Source organism: Xenopus tropicalis, chromosome 6, assembly GCF_000004195.4.
Source record: "Xenopus tropicalis strain Nigerian chromosome 6, UCB_Xtro_10.0, whole genome shotgun sequence".
Lineage (NCBI taxonomy): Eukaryota > Metazoa > Chordata > Amphibia > Anura > Pipidae > Xenopus > Xenopus tropicalis.
The window spans coordinates 129124148-129133870 of record NC_030682.2 but is presented as its reverse complement, the minus strand read 5'-3'; the positions used below and the strand labels follow the sequence as shown (position 1 = coordinate 129133870).

The window sequence follows — 9723 nt, the reverse complement described above, 5'->3', positions numbered from 1 at the left end:
AACACTTGTCTTTCCTATTACAAACTATTGTGTCTCCTTTCAAACACCGCCCTGCCCTGCCCGAGGAGATATTCAATCTCACCTTCTGCGTTAAAAGAACACTGTTATGGGAAAACATATTTTTTTCAAAACCCATCAGTTAATAGAGCTTTTCCAGCAGAATCCTGCATTGTAACCTGTTTTTCAAAAGCACAAACAGATTTTTTATATTTAATTTTGAAATTTCACATGGGGCTAGCCATATTCTTCATTTCCCAGGGTGCCACAGCCATGTGACCTGTGCTCTGATAACTTCAGTCACACTTTACTGCTGAGCTACAAGTTGGAGTGATATCCCCCCCCCCCCCCCCCCCCCCCAGCAGCCAATCAGCAGAACAATGGGAAGGGAGCAAGATAGCAACTCCCAGTAGGTATCAGATTAGCACTCAATAGTAAGACATCCAGGTCTGGTTTGGGACTCCTCCAGTTACATGGGAGTATCATGGGAGTTTCGGGCCTTCTCTTGCCCTTTCTCAAAGCTTGAGAGAGGGCAAAACAGAAGTGCTGCAGCAGTTTTTATTCTATATGTTTTGTTACCCCTGGCAAGGGTCCCAGCTGCTTGAGCGCCCATCCAACAAGGATAAGCTAAAGTGCTTGTTTCTCTCCTGACTATTAAAATGGAATAATAAATCAGCCCCTGTTTACAAGTCCATCATTGGGGCACATGTTTGAGATCCTTGACAGTTTTAATTATTTTTTTTCAGCAATGAAAGGCTCCCGAGAGCTGTATCCCCTGCACCCTAAAAAGAGTCCCCTGGTGGAGAAGAGATTAAACCTTATTAAAGGGATCAGTTTAAGGTATTTACATGGAGGAATATACTTCTGTGTATCAGGCTAAACTCTAATTTAAATTAGTCTTCTATTCCTGACCCCCTTTTTATAGAGGGCAAACCCCCAGAAATGACTTCCTATAACCAGAATTCAGTAGAACGCCCCATAGTGTCCAACATTACAGCAACACGGCACAATGTTCCTATAAACTGGGCTCTGAGACTATTAAACATTCCATTTTCCTCATATTTATATAAATGAAACCGTCGGGGGCTATATGATTTCACAAGTCGCTTTTTTTCAGAAGGTTTTGATATTTCTGATGGAAATCACGTTCCGTGTAAAGGTGAAATATGTAATAACACACTCCCAGTAGAATTATCCTTCAATCCACTTTGCAAGTGTTGGAAGCACTAGAATAGAACACTATAATCCCCAGAGTATTGTAAAAGAATCCATCCAGCAGGACGCTGTCAGATAACAGAAAGGTATATGGGAGTGCAGGAGTTGAAATAATACAGAGAGCTATTCTTTCCCAATTGGACTTTTAAAACCTACACTAATGAGACAATGGGAACAATTCAGTTTTCCCTAAATTGGCTTTATATCAACAGGAATCATGATACAAACCCCCCAGTATAAATACAAGCTATTCAATTGCGAGTGCCATATCTATGTGCCACTTTCCCATGTAACTTTTGGGTGGAAATGGTTTCACAGGGAGGGGGTTCTAAGTCTCGTGACAAATAGAAGAATTGTGTTAACATTATAAAGCTCCGTGAAAGAGACGGCACCCTGTTGGTCTACTGATAAAAAGTCATAGCCCAGGGCACAAATATTCAGGACAGCAACACATTTTCACATTTTTACACTTTTTAGACACTGATTTGGGCCCCTAGTGGGTCAGGGTCTGTGGTTTGGAACTTGCTCCTTAACTTAGTGCTACATAGATCAAAGTGGATTAGCATGGATGAGACCCATAGGCAAACAGCTTTTAAATGACAAAAGTTACTTGCCATTGGCCCCAGAGACAATTCCAATCAGATGTTGCTTATGTCCACCTTAGGTCTATGTGAGCTTCAGTGTTGGCCCTCTGATGGGTCCTTAGTCTGACACTGAGCCTAAAGTAAATTAATAATACATGCTGAGCTTTTTGCATTCATTTGTCAACACTGAGCCAATCTGTGCCTGCACAGTAACCCACAGCAACCAATCAGTGACAAGATGTGTTGCACCAGCTGTAGGTAGAACAATAAAAGCAAATATATAATTGGCTTCCATAGGTTACTGCCCAGCACATGTCTGACTGTGTTAGTGAATGAGGCAGGGAGCGCCCTGTTACTGCACATCAGAACGTGGCACGAGTTTAAAAAATAAGTTCCTCCTAGACCTAATTAAGTTTAGGATTCTTATCAGCTTCTAAGAGCTTCCCATCAGTATTATTTCATATACAAGTCCTATTAATTAGAGTTACAAATTAATTAGAACCAGAAGAATTTTGCTTTCTGCTTACTATACTCTAGAATCTTTTTTACGCTGTGAGTGACATTTAAATATAAATAAGGTTGGGGAGCAACACAAGGATAAAAACAGTTCCTAAAGGGTGACCAATATGGGCTGTGATTGGCTATATAGTAGCCCCTATGTGGACTGGCAGCCTACAGAAGGCTCTGCTTGGCAGTACAAATGGTTTTGGTGCAACCAAAACTTGCCTCCGGTGTCTCTTTGTTTTTTGCTGTTGAAGGTAAATAAGTGAAGACACAAAAAGGGTATGAGCATATGGGGGACAGAGGTAAGTATCTAATAAATTACCATTAATCACTACATAGTACCATGGTACTAAACTGACCATCATGGGGCCCCTCCTAAGAATAACATTCCTGATAAGAAATAAGAACATCCCTTGGATGTTGCGCCCAGTGGCCTTAAAGCAGGTGCTTATTTGTGAATTCCTGACTAAAAACCAGATGTATTGCCAAACAGAGCCCCCTGTAGGCTGCCAGTCCATATAGGGGCTATCAAATAGCCAATAATAGTCCTTATTTGGCACCCTCAGGATATGTTTTATGCTTGTGTTGCTCCCCAAGTCTTTTTACATTTGAATGTGGCTCACAGATAACAAAAGGTTGGGGATCCCTGCCTTATGGCATTGTAACAGTAACAAATGCAGAGTTATATTCTGCTTGCACTTAGGAATATACCAAGAAGTTTGTGGTCTTAGTTGCACATGACAAATATATTAAATATTAAAATAACAATATTCACTAAGTCACAGGGTTCCAAGTTTTGACACTTTTCTACCTGCCCAGAAGCAATGTGAGTGTTGTGCCCTGAGGCAGAAGCCTTAGCGCTCCTGGGATGGCTTTCAGCAGCACAATACACATAAGGAGCAGGAGGTGAGTGGCATATGGATATATATATATATATAAGTGTGCCCCTGGGAGTGCCCTGGCCTCTGCACCATTCATAGCAAACTAAGGTGCGCTGGGGGACACAAGGCACTGAGGAACCCTGTACTGACTCTCTATGGCAGGGATTAAGCACTGGGAACCATTTTGTCTGACATATAAATACGGCACAAGGTGCAGAGCTCAGAGGCAGCACCTGAAGGTTTGGGCACAAGGGGGGGATTTGGCTGCCAGGGGATGCTGGGTGTTCTCTAATCTTCCTTTTAACAGCAAGAAAAAAAACACTGCCTATAAGATCTAGAAATGCAATCAATCCTGTTGCAGCCAGCGTCGATTTCCAGGAAAGATGCCGTGAGCTATAAATGACCTCTAAGCAATTGGCAGGGACTTTCCATCCATTCACTTCTATCTGACATATGGGGCAGGGGGGCCGTTATGCATTAGTGCAGCAGTATTCATTACTCCTATAGCCCAGAGAGACTTCCCTAGATACCTGTGCTGAACAGCACATCTCAATGGTAGCTAAAGCCTTAATTATTCTTTCAGCTATGTGTCAATACTATCAGAAGCCCTAGGAACTGAAAGAATTCTGCCCTGCGCACCTCTGTCTGCCCCTGTCTGTACCTCTGTCTGCCCCTGTCTGCACCTCTGTCTGCCCCTGTCTGTACCTCTGTCTGCACCTCTGTCTGCCCCTGTCTGCCCCTGTCTGTACCTCTGTCTGCCCATCTGTACCTCTGTCTGCCCCTGTCTGTACCTCTGTCTGCCCCTGTCTGTACCTCTGTCTGCCCGTCTGTACCTCTGTCTGCCCATCTGTACCTCTGTCTGCCCATCTGTACCTCTGTCTGCCCATCTGTACCTCTATCTGCCCATCTGTACCTCTGTCTGCCCATCTGTACCTCTGTCTGCCCCTGTTTGTACCTCTGTCTGCCCATCTGTACCTCTGTCTGCCCCTGTCTTTATCTACACCCCATTTATGCTACTTAATGTTAATGGCACCTACAAAATACACTCACCAGGGAGATTTTTGGGTGGTAGGTTCAATGGGCAGTATCTTCTAAATACACTGTGGTTTGAGTGAAGGGGGCATGAATGCACAAAGCTAATGAACATGAGAATATTCAAACTGGTGCTATACAATGTAATTTTATAGTTGGAAATGAATTTATTTTTGGCTATGGTTTCCTATACGACTAGGAATAGGCTACAATTATCTAAAGATGGGCTTACCAGCGCAATGTTGCTGGTACAAGGTCTGCTGGACCAGACTGGGTTAATCCAGTGATCCCCGACCAGTGGCTCGAGGGAACCATGTTGATCACCACCCACTTTTGATGTTGCCCCCAGTGGCAAAGTAGTTGCCTATTTTTACATTTCAGGCTTGGAGACAAGTGTTGGAAGCACAGAGACACAGTTTTACTCCAAGCAGGGCCTCCTGCAGGCCAGCAGTCCACATGGGGCTACCAAATAGCCAATCACAGCCCTTATTTGGTTCCCCCAAAGAACTTATTTCATGCTTGTGTGGCTCCCCAACACAATACATCTGCGTGTGGCTCACAAGTAAAAAAAAGGTAGGGATCCCTGAGTTAATCTGATCATTTGGTCTCAAATCAGATGATATTAAAGGCCCACCGGGAGAGGACCACATCAACTCATTGATGCCCCCCTCATCTGATGGGATTTAAAACCTGCCCAATTGATATCTGCACAATTTTGAGGCAGATATTGCTCAGTCAGGCCCCATAAATGGGCCAATAAACTGCTTTATCAGTCTAAAGGGGCCTGAGAGATGGGGAAAGCAATCCAAAACCAGTGCCAGCTTGGAAATGACTAGTGACTGGGCAGAGACTAATGCAGCGAGAGCATGGAACCCAGCGTCCCGGCACATTTACATCAGAATTCTCAGTACAGAATCACCCATAGATTGTACCATGCGCCATTATCCCATGGCTAGCCAATTACCTTAATGCAGCTAATGACTGTGCAACAAAAACACATCCGGTAAATAAAGAAGAGCGGAGAATCTCTTACGTTGTTAAACCATCTTAAACCTAATTTAGTGAGGACAAGATAAAGATTATTGGATAATTTCCCAGAAGCCAGGCCTGTAAATCTGATGGCAAGACCTATAGATGTCTTGTCACAATGAGAAATGACATCCTGCAATGTTAGAGAGAATCAGGGAAATGACAGTTAAGGACCAGAGGAACGCCTTGGAATGAGTGTTTTTTAGGAACTGATTACGGAAGTAATTAAATGGAAATCCATATTGTAATTAGGAGGAAATTAGTATCATGGAGCTGAGAGTTTGATTACAGGGTTAGTTACTGTGTGTTAGATTTACACATAGGTCTGTATTGTGATTCTTCAGCCCTATCATTAACCCACGAAATGTAACCAATACCTTTTATTGGTTGGCTTAGTAGGTTCCAAAATGCCAGCTTTCAGGTCTCTTCTTCAGGCATGGCATTTACTCAAAGAGATACACTGGGAAAGCTGCTGAGCAGTGACATAACTAGGGTGTCCAGGGCCCCCCCGAAAAAAAATCTTTGGAGGGGCCAGACACACAATTATCCCTACTCAAACTCCTGCCTGCGCACTAACTGCTCCCCCCCCCACCAGAGCCTTATGCCTGCCCACTACCTGCTCCCCCCCCCACGGGAGCCTTATGCCTGCCCACTACCTGCTCCCCCCCCCACGGGAGCCTTATGCCTGCCCACTACCTGCTCCCCCCCCCACGGGAGACTTATGCCTGCCCACTACCTGCTCCCCCCCCCCACGGGAGCCTTATGCCTGCCCACTACCTGCTCCCCCCCCCCCACGGGAGCCTTATGCCTGCCCACTACCTGCTCCCCCCCCCCCACGGGAGACTTATGCCTGCCCACTACCTGCTCCCCCCCACCGAAGCCTTATGCCTGCCCACTATCTGCTTCCCCCCCCCCCCCACGGGAGCCTTATGCCTGCCCACTACCTGCTCCCCCCCCCCACGGGAGCCTTATGCCTGCCAACTACCTGCTCCCCCCCCCACGGGAGACTTATGCCTGCCCACTACCTGCTCCCCCACCGGAGCCTTATGCCTGCCCACTACCTGCTCCCTGACGAATCTCCTGTGTACCAGCCAGAGCAGGGGTGGGTCCATGATATCAGGGGCGGAGCTGTGATGTAAATAGGGGGTGGGCATGTCTGTGGAGGGCTGCTTATAAAGGGAGATACTGAGTGGGGCAGGTTAGAAAGGGAATAGGAGGCAGAGGGGACAGGAGGTGGCTAGGCTGGTGAAATATCATCCAGGTGGCAAACCTTGGATTTCTTCACTGCTATGGAGGAAGCAGACCCCAAGGTCCGGGCCCCCTGTCACCTGGTTGTCACCCCACTGCAGCTGAGAGTATATTACAGGAGAGGGTCTTAAATCTTAAAAACAAAATTATATCTGTATATTCAATTGTTCATGTTCAGCAATCTGAGTGAATTACTGGGCACAATACACAGATAATTGGAAAATAAACATCAGTATTTGTTAAAGAAGAAATAAGCACCAGAAATACGACAACAAAACAACTGTGTGTGAGTCAGTGTTGCACCTGAGCGGGAGATTTCCGCCCCCAACATCAGCAATAAAACAGTAATGTGAGGGGAAGATTGGGCGGCACAGCCCGGACTGGGGGGCAGGTTCCCCTAGGGGGTCCCTAGTAGCAGTCAGTTAGGGGGGATCTGGGAAGATGGCTGTTTGCTCTACTAGAGGCAACTGAAATGCAGATTGGAGATTTAGGCTGTAACTTGGCTGAGAGCTTGTTTGCTGCCCTAGATATTCTGGGAAATGCAGCAGCGCAGAATGAGTTGGCTACGTATAAATGTATATTAATGTTACGTATGGTTTAATAACTGATAAACACACATCTTCCTATATCTGTAACCTTGTCATGAACTAAGGGGGCACTTAAACAACCACTGGGAGGGAGGGGGTCTGACAAGCACTGGAATAACGGGGGAATAAGTAACTGGTGGCGTTTGGGGCAATGGGGCCCACGGTCTTTGTTATGTTTAAAATAACCGGGTCCGATTGACATAATGTGATGCACTTTATAAATACTCTGCAGCCAATACACAATATAACCATTTTGACCCATATTAGCGGTCATTTACCAGCAAGAAGGACGGGGTGCTAAGTGCGAGGAACAGGAGCACAGAGACCTGCGTTGCCCCAAAGAACCTAGCGCTGCCTGTATCTGCCAACACTGTATTCATGGGGGGGGGGGGGGGCACATAGGCATCTCCCCTAATTTTAAAGGCTTGTTCACTTTTATGTTAATTTTAGTATTTTATAGAATCCCCAGTTGCTATTAACTTTGCATTTGGTTTTATTTTTTTACAGTTTTTGAATTATTTGCTTTCAAATGGGGGTCACTGACCCCGGCAGCCAAAAACTACTGCTCTGTGAGGCTCCAGTTTTATTGTCATTGTTACTTTTTATGAAGGCCCTCTCCTATTCATATTCCCATCTCTAGTTCATACCACTGGCTGGTTGCTAGAGTAAATAAGACCCTAGCAACCAGATAGCTGCTGAAATAACGAGATGGAGAGCCAAATAACTGAAAAAAAATAAAAAAATAAAAAAATAAAAAAACGAAGACCAACTGCAAATTTTCTTAGAATATCAATGTATACATAATACTAGACAATTAAATTTAATAAAAATTTAATTCAAAGGTAAACTAACCCTTTACGTGTCATTTAGATGGGCAAGTTAGCAAGCAATGTCATATGTAGGTTGCAACAGCGGTCTGTCCTTTCCACCTTCCCTCTAGTAACCAGTAGGAACAGAGCCGGCCCTCCCCCACTGGATTTTTTATATGGCGCAAGGTTCAGCGTGCATTCAGACCATGGGAAAAATAGCTTTCTGAATAAGCACTAGTGGTCTTCCCTCCCTTATTGGTAGTATGGTAGTGATAGTATTCTTCATACTACAAGGACTACTGAGAATTGAACACCTACCAGTGTGGGTATTACTCAAGTATTTTCCTTAACTGGGGACAAAGAATATTCTTGCCCCACATTCCAATTTTCTTCATCTTGGAACACATGAATACAATCTCCAAAGAGAAGATGAACTCAGTAGGCTGTGTGATAGATCCCATAGAAGAGCTAAGATTCTTCTTCAGGAGCCTCTGGAGGCAAAACCTTCCCCAACACCAATGCTTCAGGTCTGGGCACATAACAACGTAACCATTTCTATAACTATGTTTTGATGGGAAAAATGAAGAAAAAAAAGCAATTTGTTAAAGCTGCTTCTATGATGCATTGCACTAATCTATAACTCATGAAAAAGTAATTACTGTGTAATGGGTAATTTAGCATGGAGCGCTCCTGGGTATCCAGCAATGTGGTGCTCACTTCAGATTAGTTGGTCTCTTCTCCAAAACATGGTTTAATGCTTTCTGTTTGGAGATGGAGAGGATTGGAAGAGTTTAATGAGAGTCTCCACCACCAAATGTTTTGAGGGCCTGGCCAGTTGGCTTATTTGCTGGGGGCCTAATTCAATATTCTACTGAGCGGCACTCAGCACATTGCACTGTAGGATAGGAACCAACCATTCCATTAGGATGAATCCCACTGAATTCAGTGCCAATTGATGTAAGTGAATGTTTTTTGCTTGTGTCTCATTTTCCCGGTATATTATTGGTTTTCGAAAATGAAAAAAGATTATTTTTAACCACCTTTTTGATAACAAAGCAAGGTAAAGTGGGCGCTACAGATCCATCCAGGCTAAAAAGAACTCATTTAACCACACAAAGGATATTGATCCAAGGATCCTGGGCCCGTCTGGCCCAAAACTGCTACTAATGTCAGCAGGATTTATGGCTTCCTAATGCTCCAGCTAACAGATTCTAAGAATGGCCGATCCACTTTCAACCTCATTAACCGTCTTTCTACAAGGAGGTTGTTTTTATTGAATGCAGTTTTCCCCTTTATGGTTAGTGAGAGTAAGCCGGCAGCCACATTAATTATTCAACTCTTTCTGGGACAGGCGACTGCCCAATACTGTCTCTTACAGAACAACCCTGAATGATTTCAATGGCCATTATACATCCATAAGTAAGCTTGATAAATTGCATTAAGTCGTTAAGTCATTTTTTTCTTATATTTTTCCTTCCCTCAAATAAATCTGGTAATGCAACACAAACTGTGTAACCAAAGGTACTGTAAGCTCCACTTCAGCTCATTGGGCTCCACTGGGCATTGTGGGGCCCATGGGGAAATCTTCATAATAAGGAGAATGTTATTGAGTGTTGGGTAACTGCAGTAAATACAGAAAGCAGAAAGACTCTGCTTGGACTTGAGTTTAGTGTTGGAGCCCATAGGCTCTTCGTCAGTTATGAATTCGCTACCACAATGATATTGGGCAGCACAGGTTAGTTCTACCGTTCAGCACTGTGACCCCAGGTTCAATTCCAGCCAGTGCCCTGTCTGCAAGGAGTTTGTATTTTCTTCCCCAGAATGAATGGATTCCTCC

At 44.4% G+C, this 9723-nt stretch overlaps 1 protein-coding gene across 1 annotated transcript in view; it reads right to left on the bottom strand.

Annotated features, from left to right (window-relative positions):
* Window positions 1–9723, bottom strand: part of stk3 (serine/threonine kinase 3) — a 161717-nt gene that overhangs the window by 7979 nt on the left and 144015 nt on the right. The window contains 1 exon segment of the mRNA NM_001097196.1: window positions 5818–5828. The gene's annotated coding sequence lies outside the window, so the exon portion shown is untranslated.